Below are 23,317 nucleotides of genomic sequence, written 5' to 3'. Positions count from 1 at the left end.
AGAGAGCCCTGAATTGTTCACTTTATGGCTCAGTGCACTCTATAAAGGCTGACATCGGAGTAAATAGACATTACCATCACTTTTTCTTAAGAAAGGCGAGAGTTAGTATGATTCGTCAAGACTTTTCATCCTTCCTTTCTCCATCAAATATTTATTGAGCGCTCCCCTTGTGCCGGATGAATGCCAGGCACTGAAAACTAAGCAAATGAGGAATAATCCCTACCTTCAAGAGGCCTCCAGTTTAGCAAGATAGACAAGTCAACACATCACCACAGCACATTTTAAGTGCTGAGGTAGGTTGAAGAACAGAGTATTAAGGAAGCACAGAGACTAGGCATTCAATTCCTTTTTGGGTAGTCAGGGAAAAGGTCCTGCTTAAACTTGTGTCTAAAGAGAGACTTGAGAGTACTCGAGGAGTAAGCCAGGTGAGAGGGAACAGCATATGCAAACAACCAGAAGTAAGAGCACGGGGAATATTTGGAAACCTGTGAAGAGTTTGGTATGGCGGAGTATGAGGTGAGGCATGTCGATAAAGCCAAATGAAATGTGATCCATATTTGGAAAGTGTTGGGGAGCCACTGAAGAGTGGTGAGTCAGACAGTTACATGATCAGGTGTGTGTATATAAAAATATCCTTCTGGCTACAGTAAACAGAATGGGTTAGAACAGAGCCAGTCCAGACCTACAGAAATGAGTGAGTAGTCTTCTGGATACTCGGAGGGAGAATGGATTTGAGATATATTTAAGGGATAGAATTGATAGCATTTTATGATTTATCACATTTGGGGTACATGTGAGAATAGCAGGCTCCCAAGCATGACACTAAAATTTATGCTTTAGTTAACTGGTGTGTGTGTGGAGGGGGAGGGGTTGGGATTCTCATTGGTTGAAAATTAGAAAAAAAAATGTTAATTCTGTAGCATTGACACTAAAAAGCTCTATTCAAATATTTAATACAAGTAGCTGAATTCTGCCTCTAATGAAATTTTTAATATAATAACTTATTGAATTTTTTACAATATGAAAAGCAATTGTTCTTGAGAAACTATATATTGACTGGGATGAATGATGAAACAAAATATCTAGAGTATGAACCATAATACATGAATCAATAGTTCTCAATTATCCTCGTCTCACAGCTCAGTTCCACCCCTTCCCACACCTCAGATTCAGTAAATGGTACGTATAACCCTGAACCACTAATATAAGGCATAGAAATGAAAAAGTGGTATATTGGGACCAAAAAGAGCTTCAGGAATAATAAAATAGTTTCTTTATATGGGAACTACTGTATGACAACATTAAAACATTTTTAAGATAACAGTATTTTCTGGAGTCCCTTTGTGGCACAAACTGTTAAGTGCTCAATTACTAGGTGAAAAGTTGATGATTCAAACCCACCTCGTAGATGCTGTAGAAGAAAGGCCCGATAAGCTGCTTTCACAGCCTACTCTGCACACATGGGGCCGCCATGAGTCAGAATCAACTCAATGGCCATGGGTTTGGTTTTTGTGGTTTTATACCATTATTCTGAAAGACAGTAGGTGCAATGCAAAGAGCACAAGTTTGGTGACTATTACAAGCTTGGAGGTCCTTGACATAGAGTTATGTGCAGTATTCATTGATCACCACACACAGTTCTCAATGACTGATAGCTACAAAGGCAGAGACTATCAACCAAACTCCACTGTCTCTTTTGCTCAGGGCACAAGGCTGCCCACCTAGACTGTATTTCCTAGCCTTCTTTGCTTGCAGTTAATTGTAGCCACATGGCAATGTTTTCACCAAGAGAATGTGAGCAGAAATGAGTCCTGCTTCCAGGACTGGACCCTATGATGTTGCACACACTCTGCCCCACTTCTTTTAGCTGGACACAGGCATGCCTGCAACCCAGCAGATAAGTACAATGCCCTAGAAAATGGCATGGGAATAAGATGGAAGGAGCTTGGGTCCCTGGATGGTCACATGGAGCCGAATTGCCTGCCTCTGTGCTCTGGACTGTTATATAAAGAAAAACAAACATCTTTTTCATTTAAGCTTATTGTTGGGTGTCTTTGTCACAGTGGCTTTGCTTTTTGCCCAAACTAACAGAGTTTCTTTCTCTTCCCTGCTCTTCTCCAACACAACTCTTTCATTTTTGTAATATTGTCTTCCACAGTTATATTTTAAATAGCTGCCTCACAGTGTACATATTATTTTGTACTGTTATTTTAAATTCTCATATAACAACCATGTTCCAGGATTCAAAACTACCTTAAATTTTTTATCTTACGACAAACACATGGATTAAATCGTTGAGAGAAGATTGGTACAATGCAAAAAAAAGTTTGAGTATTTTGAGATTCTCCCATTACGTGATGGCTGTTGTATGCCACAGGAGCATGTAGTGATTAGAGAAGGTTGCAGCTGAGGATTGTTTGCCAAGCAGAAAAATTTCTAAGTGTCAATTTTTAAATAATTGACCTTTTCTGTCAGACCACTAGAAAACCTGACTCTTCCTCTGCCCGCAATTACTCTCTTCCTAAAACAGACTGACTTCCTCGGTGGAAGCTGAGATCATCCTAAAAGCATCGAGAACTTTCCTGAAGAGCAAATGCCCCATTGTGGTTCTTCCCTTTATGGGAGAACAGTGTGTACTTTTGTTTTCTGACATCTGTAAGTTGGTGGTTTTGCTCTTCTTCGAGAACCTTAGCAAGAGATTAGCTCAATTTAGTATTATTTAAAAAATGTCACACGTTATTAAAATATTCTGAATAATATGATAATTAGAGGAAGAAAATGGAGTGCAGACCGGATTAGACTGGATCTTGGTTGGCTCTTGTAAAAAGGAAATCAGCTAAATAAATAATTTTCAAATCAATTAAACAAGCATGCATTAAGCACCTACACTATGCAAAGCACTGTCTCAAGTTGTCCCTTGCACCATGAGCAGTTTATAGTTACTGTCCTTGCAATCTAGTGAGGACAACAACTAGACATACAACTAGCCAAAAAAAAAAAATTCATGGTAGAATAAAATGAGCTCCCTAACACTTGTACGGAGCCCTTGGGGCACTCTGGTGACTGCTAACCAAAAGCTCAGCAGTTCGAATCCACCAACTGCTCCTTGGAAGCCCTGGGGGGGTTCTACTCTGTCCTATAGGGCCACTTTGAGTCAGAACCAACTTGACAGCAACGGGTTTTTTTGGTTATAACAATTGTACAGTGAAATCTGTGAGAGCTGGAACTCAACGGAACTGCCTTGTTTTTCCAGGTCTTGCCCTTGACAAGGATGCAGTCTTACCACTTTTCTATTGCTCTCTATTCGTAGAAAATTTGGGTTTTCCTTCTCTGACAGGCTTCCGCCTTACACAGGTTCCCCGCTTTTGCAAGTTTTACTGTATAAGCAAAGAACAATTGAGCCATCCTGGAAGGAACAACTGATTTAATAAATTTTGAGAGAGAAAGAAAAAAGAGGAAAGACTAATTGCAGAGAATAAAATCAGTCTCCGCCTTCCTCCACCCTTCCCATGCCTCAACCCAAGAGTCACCTTCCTCTAGGGTGTTTGAGAAAAGGATGTTTGCCTCACTTTTGCTCCTGAGTCACCCTCTTTGCAGCTGCTTCTATGAGTCACTTGCTCCTTTCTTTTGCTCTCAGCTCTATCTTGATTCTCCATCCTGGTCCCCACCTGGATGATCTGGGATTCCTTTTCTCATTATATGGTAATGGTCTTTGTGGAAGGACATAGGTCACATTTCCTTCTCTTTAATTCCCCACAACATTGCCAACATGTGCATATCTAATGAACTTTGGAAACCCTGGTGGCATAGTGGTTAAGTGCTAGAGCTGCTAACCAAAGGGTCGGCAGTTCAAATCTGCCAGGCGCTCCTTGGAAATTCTATGGGGCAGTTCTACTCTGCCCTATAGGGTCGCTATGAGCCGGAATCGACTCAACGGCACGGGTTTGTTTTTTTTTAATGAACTTAATTAGAGCATTGGAGAAAACTAGGGGAACTTATAGGAAAAGAAAACTTAAAATTGGATGATATATATGACAATTCTCATAGCCCAAGAAGGAAAACCTGTGAGTACTTTACAGGTGTCCTATCACGAAGACATTCCAGTTCCTAGCCTTGCTCCCATACTTGAAGTCCAGCTTCCTCTTGCCCCTTCTGAGAATGGTTTAATTCTTCAGTCCTCCAAATGCAAATCTTTACTCCTGTTGCCTAAACCTCACTCCTAGCCCTGGCTGCTTTCCTGCACAATTCAAGAACACAGAAGCCTCAATAGTACCTTTTTTAATGCAGAGACTGGGAGGACAGCCAAGGTGGGCTTTGCACCGCAAGTTCAGCTTCTCTTTTGCAGTCTCTGTGCCAGTCCAACATGAACTTATGTACTGTCATTATTCTTGCAGTCTTCCCAGTAGGTAATAGGTGGACTAAGCACATTCCCACACACCTTTTCTAGCACAAACGATCCTTTTCAAAGGGAGTATATTCTAACCAGTTGCCATTGAGTCGAGCCCAACTCATGGCAACCCCATGTATGTCAGAGTAGAACTGTGCTCCATCAGGTTTTTTTTTTTAGTGGCTGATTTTTTGGAAGTAGATCACTGGGACTTTCTTCTGAGATGCCTCTGGGTAGACTTGAACTTCCAACCTTTCAGTTAGCAACCAAAGGTGTTAACTATTTGCACCACCCAGGGACCCCTAAAAACCAAACACCAGTTGCCATCGAGTCGATTCCAACTCATAGCAACCCTGTAGGACAGAGTAGAATTGCCCCATAGGGTTTCCAAGGAGCAGCTGGTGAATTCGACTTGCTAACCTTTTGATTAGCAGCTGAGCCCTTAACCACTGTGCACCAGGGACTTCTAGTATACTCGAAATCTATATTTAAAAAGATAAACTGTTTTCTAAGTGTAAAGTTATCTGCCTAAATTTCCCAGCCCACAATGGAAATAGCACTATAAATGTTATGACAAGAAGTTTGGAGTTCTTTATCCTCCTCCCAAGCAATTCCCAAAGGCCTACCTGTGCTTTAGAAATTAAGGCTACCTAGCCAAGCAATGGAACCATCTACTCTGATGGTCAACTTTAGTTACCTTAAGATGAAGAAACTCTGGAAGTTCTTTCTCTGAGCCAGGTTCATTTTGTGGGCAGGTCTCCTCTCACTGATCTCTGTTAGGGCGAGAGAGGCAGCGTAAGAATGGCAACAGACACAAACAGATATGGCTGCCTGACCCAAAATGACCCCATACACTTCCCTAGGTTACCGGAAGCCACACCCTTAATCTCAGGATTGGACATGTGAGCAGTCTGAGCCAATCATGGTGTTTCATATTCTTAGCCACAGGAATTCATCCAAGAGCTGAAAACATGATTTTAACCAGGCCCATCAGAGTTTTTTAACCTCAGGTTGGATGAATTACATCTAGGAAGGATGCAAGCCCAAGAGGGACTAAAACCCTGTTTTGCACCATGAAGAAAGAGCTACTACTCCACAGTAAAAGAGAATAAAACCAACATGCAGAGGAAAGCAGAAATGAGCTTCAGAATCAGGTATGCTATTCAGTGTTTGAGGCCCTGGTTCCAGTCACTGAAATCTTTGACATTGCTATAGTTCCTGAGATCCCACCTTCAGTTCTCTGAGCTATCCAGTATTCTTTCAATTAAGATCAAGTTTTACCTAAACTGGATTGAGTTGAGTTTCCCTTATTGCAAACAAAGTGATCCTGGGATTATACCCTGTCCAGACCAAATCACCTTCCCTGTGGGTGGGGATGAAGATAGGAAAAGTTGCTCTTCTAGTAAACATAAGCAAATCCTACATATATAATTGGAAATTCCTTCTCTGACTTGTGGAATTATGCTTTATATAGGCAAATGTGACCCTTAGGAAAACAAGCATATCACAGATTCCACACATCCTAGTCAAGCAGTTGTTAAATAGTGTTCTGTGGGTGGCCCTGGCCAGTCCTGCTGCTCCCAGCCCCTCCAAAGTATTAACCCAATTGCACATGCCACAGGCTTGTCTTCAGAATGTAATCGCAATGCATCTACGCATCTGTGATGTCTAGCAGTTACTGGGTCACCTGTGGTCAATGAAGAAAAATGGAGACAGAGCCTGCCAAGAAATTGTACTTAGAATCAGGTCTTAGATCCAAGTGATAAAGATTATTAAAGGCTTTTTTTTATTCTGACTTTAGAAAAATTATTATAAAGGTTTAGGGTAGCATGGTTGATGATAGGCTTTGTAAGTTTCATGCCTGGGCTTCCCTTGATCTCAGAAAACACACCATGGTCAGGCAGAATGCCACTGCCATTAGCCCAGGCCCATCTCTCACGAAGAATTGGGGAGACTCAAGAAGCCTCATTCAACAAGTATCACCCCAGCTGATATTTCCAGATGCTTTGCTGAGAGTGTTTTTTGTTTTTGAAGGGGGGGCATAGCACTGTAGACTATAGCTTTTACAAAATTGATGTATCAATTCACAAGTCCTCTAATCCAGTCCTGTATACGACTATTTTTCCTTGGAACTCAAAAAATGTTGGGAAATTCAGGTTCTAGTGAAGTCTTTACTGGCCTGAGAGTACTAAGTAACCTTTAGACTTTTGGCCCAAGGACCAGGCTGTAATCGGGAAGTGAGAAACCTCACATGTCTGTGCTTTATACTTTTATATGCTTCAAAAACAAAATGAGAAACACAAAACAACTCACTCAATTTTAATTTTTTCTTTCTTTTTTTGCTTTAAGTGAAAGTTTACAAATCAAGTCAGTCTCGCATATAAAAACTTATACACACCTTGCTATGTAACCCTAGCTGCTCTCCCCCTAATGTAACAGCACACTCCTTCACTCCACCCTGTATTCCCTCTGTCAATTCAGCCAGCTCCTGTCCCCCTCTGCCTTCTCATCTCGTCTCCAGACAGGAGCTGCCCGCATAGTCTCATGTGTCTACTTGATCCTAGAAGCTCACTCCTCACCAGTATCATTTTCTGTCTTATACTCCAGTCCAATCCCTGTCTGAAGAGTTGGCTTTGGGAACGGTTCCTGTCTTGGGTTAACAGAAGGTCTGGGGACCATGACCTCCAGGGTCCTTCTAGTCTCAATCAGACCATTAAGTCTAATCTTTTTACTAGAGTGTGAGGTCTGCATTCCACTGTTCTCCCACTCCTTCAGGGATTCTCTGTTGTGTTCCCTGTCATGGCAGTCATTGGTTGTAGCTGGGCACCGTCTAGTTCTTCTGGTCTCGGGCTGATGTAGTCTCCTATTTATGTGGCCCTTTCTGTCTATTGGGTTCATAATTGCCTAGTGTGTTTGGTGTTCTTTATTCTGTCCTGCTCCACATGGGTTGAGGCCAATTGATGCATCTTAGATGGCTCCTTGCTAGCGTTTAAGACCCCAGACACCACTCACCAAAGTGGGATGCTGATCAATTTCAAATTTTTATTAATGAAATCCAGATGTCAGATGACCTCCCTTGCTTCTTAAGATGGCTCAAACTCCATTCCATATTTCCCCAGTGAAAGGCCAGCACTCATTCCCAATTTCTGGGGAACTCCCAAGGCATTTTCACTCTCATTGTTATCTCTCGCTCTGAATATTACTTCCACGGAATAGTTTAATTGATGGATTGTCTTGTCATACAGCTCATGATATTCCTATTCTGTATCACATTAGCCTGAACAGAACTCAGCCCCTCAGTTCTAACATGACACACACTCACACATGCTCTCCATTCACACAAGGCATGTGTACATATGGCCACCTTTACTAAAGATTTGGAATGATGGAGATGGAGTTTACATCCTAGAAATGAAAAAAATCATAAAACTGAATATTATATAGTCTTCACCTTAAAAGACTTAAAGATATTTCCAAATAGTGTTCGTCCAGTTGCTCTCCAACATTTCTCCTCCCCTCAGTTTTCCCTACCTCCAGATGTTTATGGTAGAGCAGTTTCACTATCACAGTATCTTTCTTTGTTTCTAGCTACCCAAACCCTCAAGATTCGCCTTCCTTCCCAACCAGTTTATGGAATATTTCCTTAGCACAGATTCTGATTCTAGCTTTTAAGTTTTTTCCCCCTCGTACACATATGTAACCACCATGCATCATTCAGTTTGCCATACTGTGGTGGCTTGTGTGTTGCTGTGATACTGGAAGCTATGCCACCGACATTTCAAATACCAGCCAGGTCACCCATGGTGGACAGGTTTCAGTGGAGCTTCTAGACTAAGACTAGGAAAAAGGACCTGACGGTCTACTTCTGAAAAAATTGGCCAGTGAAAACCTTATGAGTAGCAGGAGTACGTTGTCTGGTATAGTGCCAGAAGATGAGCCCCCTCAGGTTGGAAGGCACTCAAAATACGACTGTGGAAGAGCTGCCTCCTCAAAGTAGAGTCAACCTTAGTGATGTGGGTTGGGAAAAGCTTTTGGGACCTTCATTTGCTAATGTGGCACGACTAAAAATGAGAAGAAACAACTGCAAACATCCATTAATACTCAGAACATGGAATGTATGAAGTATGAATCAAGGAAAATTGGAAGTTGTTAAAAATGAAATGGAATGCATAAAGATCGATATCCCAGGGATTCCTGAGATGAAATGGACTGGCATGGACTTTTTTTTTTTTAATTGTACTTTAGATGAAGGCTTACAGAACAAACTAGTTTCTCATTAAACAGTTAGTACACATATTGTTTTATGATATTGGTTAACAACCCCATGACATGTCAACTTTCTCCCTTCTCGACCTTGGGTTCCCTGTTACCAGCTTTCCTGTCCCCTCCTGCCTTCTAGTCCTTACCATTGGCTGTTGTGCCCCTTTAATCTTGTTTTGTTTTATGGGCCTGTCTAATCTATTGCTGAAGGGTAAACCTTGGTAGTGATTTCATTACTGAGCTAAATGGGTGTCCACAGGGCCATACACTCAGGGTTTCTCCAGCTCTCAAGTCAGTAAGTCTGGTCTTTTTTTGTGAGTTAGAATTTTGTTCTACATTTTTCTCCAGCTCTGTCCGAGACCCTCTACTGTGACTCCTGTCAGAATAGTCAGTGGTGTTAACCGGGGACCATCTAGTTGTACTGGACTCAGTCTGGTGGAGGTCATGGTAGTTGTGGTCCATTAGTCCTTTGGACTAAACTTTCCCTTGTATCTTTAGTTCTCATTCTCTCTTGCTCCTGAAGGGGTGAGACCAGTGAAGTATCTTAGAAGGCTGCTCACAGGCTTTTAAGACCCCAGACACTACTCACAAAAGTAGAGTGTAGAACAGTTTCTTCATCAACTATATTATGTCAATTGAGCTAGATGTTCCCTGAGACCATGGTTCCCACAGCCCTCAGCCCAGCAATTCAGTTCCTCAGGGCATTTGGATGTGTCTATGGAGCTTCCATGACCTCTGGCATGGGCCGTTTTGAATTGAACAATCACATGGACTACTATGCCTGGAATGACAAATTGAAGAGTAATGACATCACATGCATTGTCAAAAAGAACATTTCAAGACCTATGCTGAAATACAATGCTGTCAGGAAGAGGAAAATATCTATATGCCAAAACGAAGACCAGCTAATATGACTAGTGCTCAAATTTATGCACCAACCACTATTGCCAAATATAAGGAAGACTTTTACCAACTTCGACAGTCTGAAATTGGTCAAATGTGCAATCAAGATGCATTGATAATTACTGGTGATTGGAATACAAAAGTTGGAAACAAAGAAGAAGGATCAGTAGTTGGAAAATATGGCCTCAGTGATAGAAAAGACACTGGAGATCTCATGAAAGAATTTTGCAAGACCAACAACAATTCATTGCAAATACCTATTTTCAGACAACATAAGCATTGACTCTAAAAGTGGATCTCACTGGATGGAAAGCACAGGAATCAAATTGACTACATCTGTGGAAAGAGACGATGGAAAAGCTCAAAATCATCAGTCAGAACAAGGCCAGGGTCCGACTGTGGAACAGACCATCAATTGTTCATATGCAAGTTCAGGATGAAGCTGAAGGAAATTAAAACAAGTCCGCTAGAACCAAAATATGACATTGAGTGTAACCTACCTGAATTTGGAAACCATCTCAAGAATAGATTTGACCCATTAAACACTAATGACCAAAGACCAGACAAGTCATGGGATGACACCAAGGACATCACACATGAAAAAAGCAAAGGGTCGTTGAAAAGACAAGGAAAGAAAGAAAAGACCAAAATGGGTGTCAGAAGAGATTCTGAAACTTGCTCTTGAACTTAGAGTACCTAAAGCAAATGGAAGGAATGATGAAGGAAAAAAGCTGAAGAGAAGATTTTAAAGGGTGGTTCGAGAGGACAAAATATTATAAGAAAATGTGAAAAGACTTGGAGTTAGAAAACCAAAAGGGAAGATCACACTCAGCATTTCTTAAGCTGAAAAAAATATCTAAGCCTCAAGTTGCAATACTGAAGGATTCTGTGGGCAAAATATTGAACGACACAGGAAGCGTTAAGAGAGGATGGAAGGAATATACAGTCACTGTACCAAAAAGAATTGGTAGACATTCAACCATTTCAGAAGATAGCATATGATCAAGGATGGATGGTATTGAAGGAAGAAGTCCAAGCTGCACCAAAGGCATTGGTGAAAAACAAGACTCCAGGAATTGACGGAATACCAATTAAGATGTTTCATCAAATAGATGTAGCACTGGAGGTTCTCACTCTTCTATGCCAAGAAATTTGAAAGACAGTTATCTGGCCAAGTCACTGGAAGAGATTCATATTTGTGCCCATTTCAAATAAAGGTGATCCCAGAGAATGCAGAAATTATCAAACAATACCATTAATATCACACGTAAGTAAAATTATGCTGAAGATAATTAAAAAATGGTTGCAACAGTTTATATCAACAGGGAACTGCCAGAAATCCAAGCTAGATTCAGAAAGGGACGTGGGATGAGGGATATCATTACTGATGTCTTATGGATCTTGGCTGAAAGGAGAGAATACCAGAAAGATGTTTAAGTGTGTTTTATGGACTATGCAAAGGTATTTGACTGTGTGGATGATAACAAATTATGGATAACATTGCAAAGAAAGGAAATCCCAAAATGCTTAATTGTGCTCATGGGGATCCTGTACATAGGCCACGAGGCAATCATTCAAACAGAACAAGGGGATACTGTGTGGTTTAAAATCAGGAAACGTATGCCTAAGAGTTTTATCCTTTCTCCATACTTATTCAGTCTTTATGCTGAGCAAATAATCTGAGAAGCTGGACTATATGCAGAAGACCGCAGCATCAGGATTGGAGGAAGAATTATTAACCACCTGTGATATGCAAATGACACAACCTCGCTTGCTGAAAGTGAAGGGGACTTGAAGCACTTACTGACTGTGGTGTGATGGGTCGCTTTTTTGTGGCCTTTCTTGCCATGGTCTTATAACTCCCCCCTAAGTGGGACTGTGCAAATAAGATAATTGTGGCCCACCAAGGGGCTTGATCAGTTTTGCTATTCTGCTGGGCTTGAAGTGAGCCATCCCAGAGGCAGGAGAGGGAGGATTCCACCACCACCAAGGAAGGAGAGCCAAGAGCAGAATGTGTCCTTTGGACCCAGCATCCCTGAGCTAAGAAGCTCCTGGAACCAAGAGAACAAAAGAGAGGGAGAGCTGTAACACTGAAGATGGCAAGAAGCAGTGGCAGAGAAACAGCAGCAGGAGAGACCACCAGGAGACAGTGCAGTGGGCTTCCTAGCCCACAGAGTGAGAAAGCTGAGTGAGTGCCTTTGGGCTGAGGATTACTGGTGGAGCGGGGTGCCTCTAGGCACTTATTGGCAGAGCTAAAAGTGCTTCGCAACACTTGCTCAAACAGGGCAGAGGCTGAGGGGCCAGGGAGAGGTGTGCCTGCGAGCACTGCTAGAAAGATGCTGCCCTGCTGGAGAGTTCCTGAGCCTGAACTGTTAACCTGTTACTTCCTAATAAGCCTCATAATCGTGTGTATTGTCTGTAAGTTCTGTGTGGCCATCGCAATGAGTCATCAAACCCAGAAGAGAAGTAGAGAGTGCTGCGGGAGGGACGGTTGGTGTCAGAAATGGTAAAAAGGCTGGAGGGTGGAGGCGTGTCTGACTTCTGCCTTGGGCTGTTGATCTTGATTCTCCTCACCCTTTGTGAAGTTAGAGGAGGTCAGATGCCTCCCTCATGCCATTTTTACACTGATGAAGGTGAAAGACTACAGCCTTCAGTATAGATTACACCTCAACATAAAGAAAACAAAAATCCTCAAAACTGGACCAATAAGCAACAACATAATAAACAGAGAACAGATTGATGTTATCAAGGATTTCATCTTACTTTGATCCACAATCTATGCCCATGGAAGCAGCAGTCAAGAAATCAAATGACCTATTGCACTGGGCAAATCTGCTGCAAAAGACCTCCTTAAAGTGTTGAAAAGTAAAGATGTTACTTTGAGGACTAAGTTGTGCTGGACCCAAGCCATGGTGTTTTCAATTGTCTCATACGCGTGTAAAAGCTGGACGACGAATAAGAAGACTGAAGAAGAATTGATGCCTTTGAATTATGGTGTTGGTGAAGGATATTTAATATATTATGGATTGCCAGAAGAAAGAACAAGTCTGTCTTGGAAGAAGTATAGCCAGAGTGCTCCTTGGGAGCAAGGATGGCAAGACTTTGTCTGGCACACTTTGGACATGTTATCAGGAGGGACCAGTCTCTGGAGAAGGACATCATGCTTGGTAATGTAGGGGGTCAGCAAAAAAGATGAAGACCCTCAATGAGATAGATTGGCACAGTGGCTGCAACAATGAGCTCAAACATAGCAATGATTGTGAGGATGGCACAAGACCAAGTACTGTTTCGTACTTAAGGTCGCTATGGGTCGGAACCAACTCAATGGCACATAACAACAACATACATATGTAAAAATGGCATGGTGGCAGGGGCATCTGACCTCCTCTAAAGGGGAGAGAGAATTGCCATCAGCATCAGCCCAAAGTTGATTCCTGTGAAGTGGAAGTCAGACATACCTCCTCTCTCTAACCTTTTCTACCAGTTCTGATACCAGTTCTGACATGTCCTTCCCACAGCACTCTCTACTTCTCTGCTGAGTTTGATAGTTCAGTTCATTGCAATAGCCACATAGAGCTGACAGATAATACCAAAGATTATGGGGTTTGTTAGGAAAGTAACTGGTTAAAATTCAGGATCAGAATCAACTCAGGATACAGTTCTTCGTTCAGGGCAGCCTCTTCTCAGCTGTGCCTGCAGGCCGGCCTCTCTCTGGCTCTCAGGCTCTTGGCTTTCCAGCCTCTTGGGTCAGCCAAGCCTCTGCCCAGCTTGGGCAAGTGTTACAAAGCTCTTTAGCTTCACTGATAAGTGCCCAGAGGCAACCCACTCCACCAGGAAGTATAGGCCCGAAGGCGCTCAGCTCTCTAGTTCCATGGGTTGGCAAGCCTAGCTCACCAAGTGCCCAGAGGCACCCCACTCTGCCAGCAAGCCCCCTACCCAAAGGCACTCTTCTTTGTCACTCCTTGGGCCAAGAAGCCCACTACACCATTCACCTGGTTTCTGCCACCTTGCACCATCGCTCTTGCTACTGCTACACTGCCATCTCTCTCTGTCTTCCGTGTTACAGCTCCTCTCTCTGTCTCCTGGGTCTAGGAGGCTCTCGGCGCAGGAATCCTATGTCCAAAGATGTGCTCCACTCCTAGTTATTCTTTCTTGGTGGTAATGAGGTCCCCCCTTCCGCCTCTGGAATGGCTCATTTTAAGCCTAGCAGAATGGCAAAACTGACCAATCCTGTCATTATGGTTCCATACAGGTTATTTGCATGGTCCTGCCAGGCACCTTATATGCATTATTAGCAAGCTGTCCAATCCCCTTCTTAGGCCACAAGCACCTTGTTTGCATAGTCCCACTCAATCACTCCATCATTTTGTGGAAGTTATAAAACCATGACAAGAAATGCCATGTAAAATCGATCCATCACACTGTAACATACAATAAATTTAATTCTGAAACTGGAATTTTCTAAAGCCCCTGTATGGATTGAATGTATCCCTCAAAAATTCATGTTGAAGTCCTAACCCCTGGTTCCTGTGAACATAGCCTTGCTTGGAAATAGGGTCTTTGAACATGTTAGCAGTAAAATTAACATGAGTTCATACTGGAGAAGGGTGGATCCTTATCTAATCTGAGTGGTGTCCTATAAAAAGGAGAAGGGACACAGAGAGAGAGAGGGAATACAGTCATGTGACTATAGAGTTATGCTGCAACTGTGAGCCAAGGAATGCCGGGGGCTACCAGAAGCTGAGAGAACACAGCCCTGCCAACTCCCTGAATTCGGACTTCCAGCCTCTAGAGCTGTGAGACAATAAATTCAGGTTGTTTAAAGCTATCCACTTGGTGGTACTTTATAACGGCAGCCCTAGGAAATGAATACAGCACTCTGTTTTTTTCTTGCATTGCATTTCATGGGTTCTTCCATTGGAACAATAAAACTCTCAGCTTACTTCACATCTCTTTCTTCTGAAGGGCATTTGGTGCAGGTAACTCCCACCAAGCAATGATGTGTTACTATACTCTTAGAAAATGGCCTATGAAAACATTTTGGTTCCCAGTAACGTAAAAAATTAACTTAGCCCCAAATTTAATTGAAAAAGACACATTCACGAGAATGGCTAGGAAGCTTAATTTCTTCCTGTAGCAGAATATATGGGATTTAAGAATTTAAATGACATCAGGAAACAGCTGGCCTCCGGATAGATGTGCTTGTCCTCGAAAGTGATTAACAACCACATCATTTTGAACTTTAAAACGTTTGTTCTCCCAAATGTGCAAGACGATTTCGGTCACAGAAATTGTTTCCGATTTTGATAGCAGCAGTGGCTTAGAGAGCTGTCATTGCTCCTCCTTGGAAAGGGTGGGGAATTAATTTGGCTGAATAATCTATGGATTTGAATTCTTCCCTTTGTGTCAAGAAAGATGCTTCCATGTGTTTTTCCTGGACTTGGAGGTCTGGACTTCTAATGCTGTGGACTACGCTCCGCCCACCTGAGGTCAGTTCAAGGCCAGGAGAATTAGGGCAAGTGTGGTTAGCCATCCTTCCTCTCAGAACAGCAGAGGCAATGTCCATTGTCGACCAGTCGGCTGCCCAGTGTTCACCTGTATCTCTGATATTTAACTCCCTCTGCCTCTGGAATACGCTTGGACTGACTCAGAGACTCAGTGTAAACCTGCTCTCCCCACTGCACTCCAGCCCCACCGACTTCTGAGCAGCCCTCAGACATGGAAGAGCTCTTGTACTGCTGCTTCTCTGACTGTACATCTGTCCTTTCTGTCGCCCTGGCAGCTTCATATATTTCATCCACTCAGAAAGGCCTTCTCTGACCACCCTCCCTAAAATAGCATCCTTGTCATATTTTGTTTTATTTTTCTTCGTCAAACTCACTGCTACCTGTGTATTATAAACTTATTGTCTGTCTCCCCACTGGGATGTAAGCTTGTTGAGGCCAGAGACTTTGGTTGGCTTACCACTGAATCTCAGTGTTTAGAACAGTGACTCCCACCTAGTATATTCAATGAATGAATGAATAAATGATAGCCCTGGAAGAAAACAGTGTAGCTTGGTAGCTCAGAGCATGAAGTTTTGGGTTAGCTATCCTAGGTTCAAATTCTGGCTCCCCTAGTTACAAGTTGTCTCAACTTCACCAAGTCACTTAGCAAACCTCAAAGGACAGCTGTAAGCATTAAATGAGATAACATACACAAGTCCTTTAGCAGGATAAGCAGAGTTGTTTTCCCATTGTTTCAGCCCTCTCATTTTATACATATGGGCTGAGGTGGAGGGACTAGGACAGCATCTTCCAGCCTTGGAGATAACCCTGGGCAAAAAGGAAGCAAATTTCTCAGTCCTTCATAAAGCCATCCTCAACAGTTATTAAAATCTTTAAAAATGTACGTATTAAGTCAGCAATTGTCTTTTTGTAAACTTATCCTGAGTAAATAATCTTCTTTGTGTGCAAAGCTTTAGCTACAAAAATTTCTGTCACAGCCTTGTGTATAATAGCAAGAAATTAGAAGCATATTAAATACCCAGTAGGGAATTGATCTGATAAAATTATGGTACAGCCATATGATGTAATATTGCATGGCCATTTAGAATGATGTCATAGAAGAATAGTTAATGACATGGGGTTATGGATTGAATTGTGTCACCCCAAAATGTGTGTCAACTTGGCTAGGCCACGATTCCCAGTATTGTATGGTGGTCCATCATTTTGTGACCTGATATGATTATTCTATGTGTTATAAAGCCTATCTCTATGATGTTAATGAGGCAGGATTAGAGGCAGTTATGTTAATGAGGCAGGTCTCAGTCTCCAGGATTAGGTTGTATCTTGAGTCAATCTCTTTTGAGATATAAAAGACAGAAGTAAGCAGAGAGGAGAGGGACCTCGTACCACCAAGAAAGGAGTGCTGGGAGCAGAGCAAGTCCTTTGGACCCACGGTCCCTGAGCTGAGAAGCTCCTAGAATGGGAAGATTGATGGTAAGGACCTCAGAACCAAAAGAGAGAGAGAAAACCTTCTCCTGGAGCTGGTGCCCTGAATTCGGACTTCTAGCCTCCTAGACTGTGAAAGAATAAATTTCTGTTTGTTAAAGCCACCCCCTTGTAGTATTTCTGTTACAGCAGCAATAGATAACTAAGACACATGGGAAAATGCTTATATACAAATAGCAAGACTGACTACACAAATTAAAATAACTGATTAATATACCAGCAAAGGTCTGATTGGCTAGAATCTGGGCAAATTGTATTTTCTTCTTTGTACTTCTCTGAATTTCATATATTTTCCCCAATAGGTAAGCATTATTTTCATCATCAGTTTTTAAAATAAAAAATTGTGTTAGCTTCTTTGTGTCTTTACATTCCTACAGGGAGAACAATGAGAGGAGCCAAAACTTAAGGCAGTTTCCCTAGTCCTGGTGGAAAGAAATTCTTATCTCCTTTTCTAAATGCCATGATTTGAAGGGAGCAACTGCCTTACAAACTTTGGCACACAGCAGATTCCAGAGTATTCTTGCTTCATGACCGTTAGTACTGACTGTGTGTGTGTTTCTGGACATCTCCATTACTCTGAATTAGCACATTTAACTGATGACCTTAGCTATGTTGCATTTTTAAAACTCAATTGACTTATAGCATTACTCATTAGATTTAAATACTAGGATGATTCATCATTTACAGTAAATCTATTAGATAGATTACACTGCAAAATTCAGTAGAGCAGGTCTGCCTGGAAATTAAGAATGGGAAGGGAAATTGAAGGAGAGAGATTCCTCTCCATGATTTGAAATTTAAACTTAGAGAGCTATGACAAGCATCCCAGCCTCAGCCAAAGAAGACCAAGGCATCTGTCACATGTTTCAGATATTCCACTCTAAGAATAGCTGAGGATCCCTTTTGGAAAACGTTAATGCCTTGCTTCGTAAGGAAAAATTTTGCTTGTTACAATACTTTAAGGAGTAGTAGTCCCTTACTTCTTAAACGTTCACCCCTTAGCTGGGCTGCATGTGTGAGCCATATAACTATCCTGGGATGGCAGCTGGTTAAATATAGCCCCAAACCAATAGCATGTTCAGCTGGGGGCCCAGGCTCACCAGATGTGATTCCACTAATAGTCAGTGAGCTCATCCTTGGTGTGGAAGGTTATTCATTTGGGACAGAATAATGAAAGTGAGACAACCATTACGTCACCTTTTCCTCTACATTATTCTCCCCTGCAGCTAACAAGGAAAACGTGCTGCCCTGTCAGCTGTGAGCTAACTCATGTTCTCGCTTTTAGAGATCTACACAAAGTGAATCACGGGTAACCGTAGTCTAAATTCATTTTTAATATTTTATCGGAGAGTTTACATTTGAAGAGTTCGATGTTGGATGGCGTTTGTCTCTGACTCCAGCACATGGCTCTTCGAGGTGTGATTGTCAGGTCTTTCCTCCCAGATGCACGGTCCTCTCTTAGCTCCCTGGCAGGGGTTATCTCATTTTCCTCAGCTGGCCGTTTGGGAGGCAGGCACTGCTGTTTCTAGAAACATGAGGACTTCTGAATAATGGAGTAAACTTTTAAAATAATGCTCATGAGATCAGGAGGTTTTCTTTGTTTGAATGACTCATTTGAAGTTCAAGTTCAGAGTAAAATTAATTTATAAATAAGACAGCAAAGAGGGGCAAGACACACACATAATACATACATATATGTATGTATATATTTTTTATAAAAAGCAATCTTTACGTATAAAACTTTTTTTAAATAACACTCATTTATCAATTAAGAACTTTAGCTCATTACCAAATTTTATTTGCTGAATTTTATTGCCAAAACCAAACTCAAATCCATCACCATCAAGTCGGTTCCAGCTCATAGCAACCCTATAGGACAAAGTAGAACTGCCCCATAGGGCTTCCAAGGAGTGGCTGGTGGATTTGAACTGCCGACCTTTTGTTACAGCCTTCCTTAAATACAGTAGCAATAAGCAATTCCACTAAAATTTTTTAAAAGGCTTTACATTTCTGCCAAGAGTTTCAACTGACCTTGTTTTTTCTAGTGTCTTATTCATATTTATCAAACATCATTACGAAGGAAAGTGAAGCATCTAATGACAGCCAACTTTCTGAACTTGTCTTTAGGTGAGCACCCAGCACTGTCTCCACACTTACCCTTATACTTTCTGGAGCTGCCTAATTAATCATTTCAGCACCTAAGTGTCATCTCAGGAAGAAAATCTGGTGCCAGGGGAAATACTCTGGCCAATCATAAAACCTTCCATGTTTCTAATTTCTACTATTTTCTTTCTCATATCAGTCTTTCCCCCATATCTGCTGCCTCACGTGGTACAGTGCAAAGAGCATTGAGCTAAAAATCTGGACTTCTGAGGGTCCCAACTGTACCACTGCCACCCTCCCCACTTTGTTCCAGGTTTCAGAGTTCTCATTTGAAAAATCGGAATGATAATCGCATAGACAGCAAAAAAAAAAAAAAAAACATGACATAGATATGCTTAATAAATTTGAATAGGTTGGGACATATCACTGCATCTAGGGACCCACTGTGACTTTCATGGACCCTAGGCAAGCCCCTTCCTCTGTTAAAAGATATTGGAATTTATATTAATGCATTGGTATAAAGGTAGATATATTCATATTATATATTAAGAATTTTTCTTTGACTTAAAAGTTCTCTTTTTCCTTCTGATTTAAAAAGAAATTAAAACATTTTGTGGAGTCTCTGGCTGGTGCAAATCCTTTAACACACTCAGTGGCTAACTGAAAGGTTGGAGGTTTGAGTCCACGCACAGGCATGTTGGAAGAATGTCTTGGCAATCTTCTAAAAAATCAGCCATTGAAAACCTTGTGGAGCCAGGTCTACACTGACACATGTGGAGTCGCCATGAATTAGAATCAACTCCACAGCAACTGATAAGAGTATTAGGGGTCCTCAGCACTGTATCTACTGTTCCTGCTAGAGAAGTCAGCCCTGAGTGCACCCCAAAATCTCCACTGGAGCCTCATATTTACTCTCTCCCCTCCACCCTGGAGAGCTTCTGTAGTTGTTCCTTTTCTCTCCTCTTCCTTTCTCGGTGAGTTTCTGGTGGGTATGGGTTACCTCATCCCCTGTTCTCCAACCTCTCTTGGGCTCTCCATCTCTGATGAGTCAAGGCACCCTCCAAACACACACAGTTCACAGGATTAAAAGTATCACAGCTGTTCTAGGAGAGGAGATGAGTGGTTCACTATCAGTTCAGACTGCTGTCCTCTACCACCGCTGGAGACCCTTCTGAGTAGAACCTGTGCAGAGGTATATATGCAGAGAGCTTTCTGAAATGATATGCACCATATTTTAAAGAACTTTTTTTTTTGAGTAGTGGGCTTTGGGGTGACTTTTCTCTTCTTCGTACTGTTTTTTTTTTTTTTCATTTTTAAGATGAGCATCATTTTAATAAAAATGATAAAGATATTGAAATTTAATTTTAATTAACAAGGGTAAACTTATATATTTTTTCCAAAACAGAAGCCGATTCTAGTCACTCATTCATTCTGGTAACCCTGGTGGTGTACTGGTTAAGAGCTACGGCTGCTAACCAAAAGGTCGGCAGTTCAAATTCATCAGGCGCTCCTTGGAAACTCTATGGGGCAATTCTACTCTGTCCTATAGGGTCGCTAGGAGTCAGAATCGACTCTACAGCGATGGGTTTATACCCACACCCTTTGGTGGCCCACTTCCAGGCTAATTCTGGGCTTGGCCGTGTGACTTGCTTTGGCCAATGGAATAATAGCAAAGGTGTTGCTATCAGGGGTTTAAATAACTGTTTTTCTGAGAGTATGTTTTGGGTTGAAATTAAGACGTATCTTCTAAAAGACTTTCATGTTTCTCTTAGTTTGCAAGAGAGAGAGAGTTGTTTGTATTTTTCTTTAATACTTTTCTTCTTTATATGCTATCACCTGAAAGTACAAAAGAACTTCCAGTGACTCAGAAATTAAATGGGAACTGTTAATATGCTGAGACACAATAAGCTGAATATTTTTCTCAGTGGGTGGCCTTGCAAATACACACACACACACACACACACACACACACACTTGCTCTGACCCGGCCAGCCATATGGTCCTCATTTTCTGTATCTATTCCTATTTATGTTACTGTAAGGGTTCTGCCACTGTAAGACAGCTTTCTAAACCTTTTGTTTCTATTTCCTCCTTTTATTAAACAGAGGGCTTAGCTTGAAACATTTCTTGGGTGCTGCTTTCAGTTTTCCTCATTTGAGAGAAAGAATTCAAGGCTAACTTTCTTAATAAGAAATTGCATCCTCATTCATAATTTCTTCTAAATTGCTCTCCTATCTCTGAGTACTCTCCTATCTCTGTATTGTCTAAACCATTTGCCTTTTGAATTTCATTTATTTAAGGCCACAGTTTTACTGCTTCCTTTCCACTAAGGAAGAAAGTATATTAACCGTATTTTCTAGGTTCTGTAATACGATGTTTTAACGTCCACACCAAGTAACGCTTCTCAGCCGTGTCTGCCATACCTAGATAAGGAGCTCCCTCCATCTCCCCTTTGGTAAATGCCCCAAGCCCCAAAGTACAAGTTTCAAATATAGCTGACCAAATAAGCTCCTGTGTGCTCTGACTGCTCCCTGTCACATTTCCCCTAAACATCACAATAAAGATGCTTGCCCACAGTCCAGCTCCATCTCTGCCTTATCCCAGTGTGGCCCTGCCAGGCGTGCTGTGAACACCAGGGATGGTGGGCATAATAAACCTTTAAATGTTTCCGGCCTCCCTCTCTTGATTCATGTTTGACCTTACCAGAGTTCAAACACTACTATTGTATCAAGTTAACCCTTTTGTGACTCATACAACATACGGTATCCCATCTGCTTATGACTCTTGAGTTCTTTGGGAGTATACCTCCCGCTGAAAGTATTTGCCTCCCTCCAGTGGGGGCTTGTGTAATGGTGAAAGGCAAAAGGAATGTCTGTTGAAGCAAAATAGCTGGGGTATCAGGCAAAACCAGAGGTGGCCCACGTACCCAAACAGAAGGTGCCCCGCAATAAAGCCTGCTACCCAAGACCAGTGGGCCAGACGGTCTCCCACAAATCATGCATTTTCATGTATTTTTCAAAATCTATGTTAAACCAAAACCAAATCTACTGCTGTCAAGCCAATTCCGACTCATAGCGACCCTATAGGACCGGGTAGAACTGCCCCATAGAGTTTCCAAGGAGCACCTGGTGGAATCGAACTGCTGACCTTTTGGTTTGCAGCCATAGCTCTGAACCACTACCAGGGTTTCCAAATCTATATTACCAACCAAAATTTAAACACACTCAATGAATCAGCACACATTTCACTACTGAAAACACATAGTATCAACAGAAAATTCAAAGCAGAAAATAACTGGGTCTTGAAAGGGTTAAAACAAAAAACAAAAGATCCTGAATGATTTTAGCATATGGAGAATCAGAATCGATAAACAAGCAAGCAATGACTGAGAGCCCACTTTGTTTGGGCCTTGTGCTCTATTGGACTTTACAGGAGGTTATAAGAGGTTCCTGGCAAAGCTGAGAAGTCTGCTGTGGGTGTCCACAAACTCCAGTCTCAGGGTGTGGTGGGGACCGTGGAGAACTGGACAGCACGAGCTCACGCTAAAAGGGCAGCTGCTACTCAGCTCCAGCCAACTGTCGCCATGTGGGAATGTAGGCCCAGTCTTGCCAGGTCAGCTAGTTTTTCCAAAAAAAGCTAGAAATCAAGGATTTTTTGCATGAAATCTTGCCATTAAAAAAGTTGTCAACTAATTCAAATTTTTAAAAAGCACTGTGTGTGCCAACAAATATACAAGCCAAATTAAATAAATCTGCAGGCCAGCTTTGACCTGTGGCCTGCCAGTTTGCGCCTTCTGCTTTACGTTATAAATTCCCTCCGAATTTAAAAATGCTTGCTACTCACAATGACTTGGTGACAAATGGTTAATGTACTCTGCTGCTACCAAAAGGTTGGATGCGAGTCCACCCAGAGACACTTCAGAAGAAGAGCCTGGCAATCTACTTCAAAAAAATCACCCATTGAAAACCCAGTGGAGCACAGTTCTCCTCTGACACACGTGGGGCTACCGTGATTCCGAATCGACTCCACGGCAACTGGTAAGTAGTTTGTGGAGAAATGACTAATTCTAAACAACAAAACCTGCCATTCTTGTCATTTAGCACTACAGGACAAAGTAACTCGCTGACTTAATTTTTCATGTCTAAATAATTGTGGTAATATATAGATTCGACCAAAATTCTGTATATATCAAGTGTTATCATTATTTTCTAATGTCATGGATGGAATTGTGTCCCCCCAAAAATATGTGTCAACTTGGTTAGGCCATGACTCCAAGTGTTCTGTGGTTGTCCTCCATTTTGTGATCGTAATTTTATGTTGAAAGGATTAGGGTGGGATTGTTGCACCACCCTTACTCAGGTCGCCTCCCTGATCCAAGGTAAAGGGAGTTTCCCTGGGGTGTGGACTATACCACCTTTAATCTCTGAAGGAAAGGGAAGCAAGCAGAGAGCTGGGGACCTCATACCACCAAGAAAGCAGCACCAGGAGCAGAGCACATCCTCCGGACCCGGGATCCCTGTGCCTGAGACACTCCTCAACCAGGAGAAGATTGAGGAAAAGGACCTTCTTCCAGAGCCAACAGAGAGAGAAATGTTTCCCCTGGAGCTGACGCCCTGAATTTGGACTTTTAGCCTACTTTACTGAGGAAATAAATTTCTCTTTGTTAAAGTCA

General features: G+C 41.9%; 1 long non-coding RNA gene across 1 annotated transcript; it reads left to right on the top strand.

Annotated features, from left to right (window-relative positions):
* Positions 1 to 675: 675 nt before the first annotated feature.
* LOC135233049 (uncharacterized) lies at positions 676 to 23,157 on the top strand. The gene is made up of 3 exons (XR_010323736.1): positions 676 to 694; positions 22,535 to 22,682; positions 23,075 to 23,157. It is a non-coding gene; the product is annotated as an uncharacterized LOC135233049 (long non-coding RNA).
* The last annotated feature ends 160 nt before the right edge of the window (positions 23,158 to 23,317 follow it).

The sequence above is a fragment of the Loxodonta africana genome, chromosome 13 (assembly GCF_030014295.1).
Source record: "Loxodonta africana isolate mLoxAfr1 chromosome 13, mLoxAfr1.hap2, whole genome shotgun sequence".
NCBI lineage: Eukaryota > Metazoa > Chordata > Mammalia > Proboscidea > Elephantidae > Loxodonta > Loxodonta africana.
This window is presented reverse-complemented; position numbering and strand designations above follow the sequence as displayed.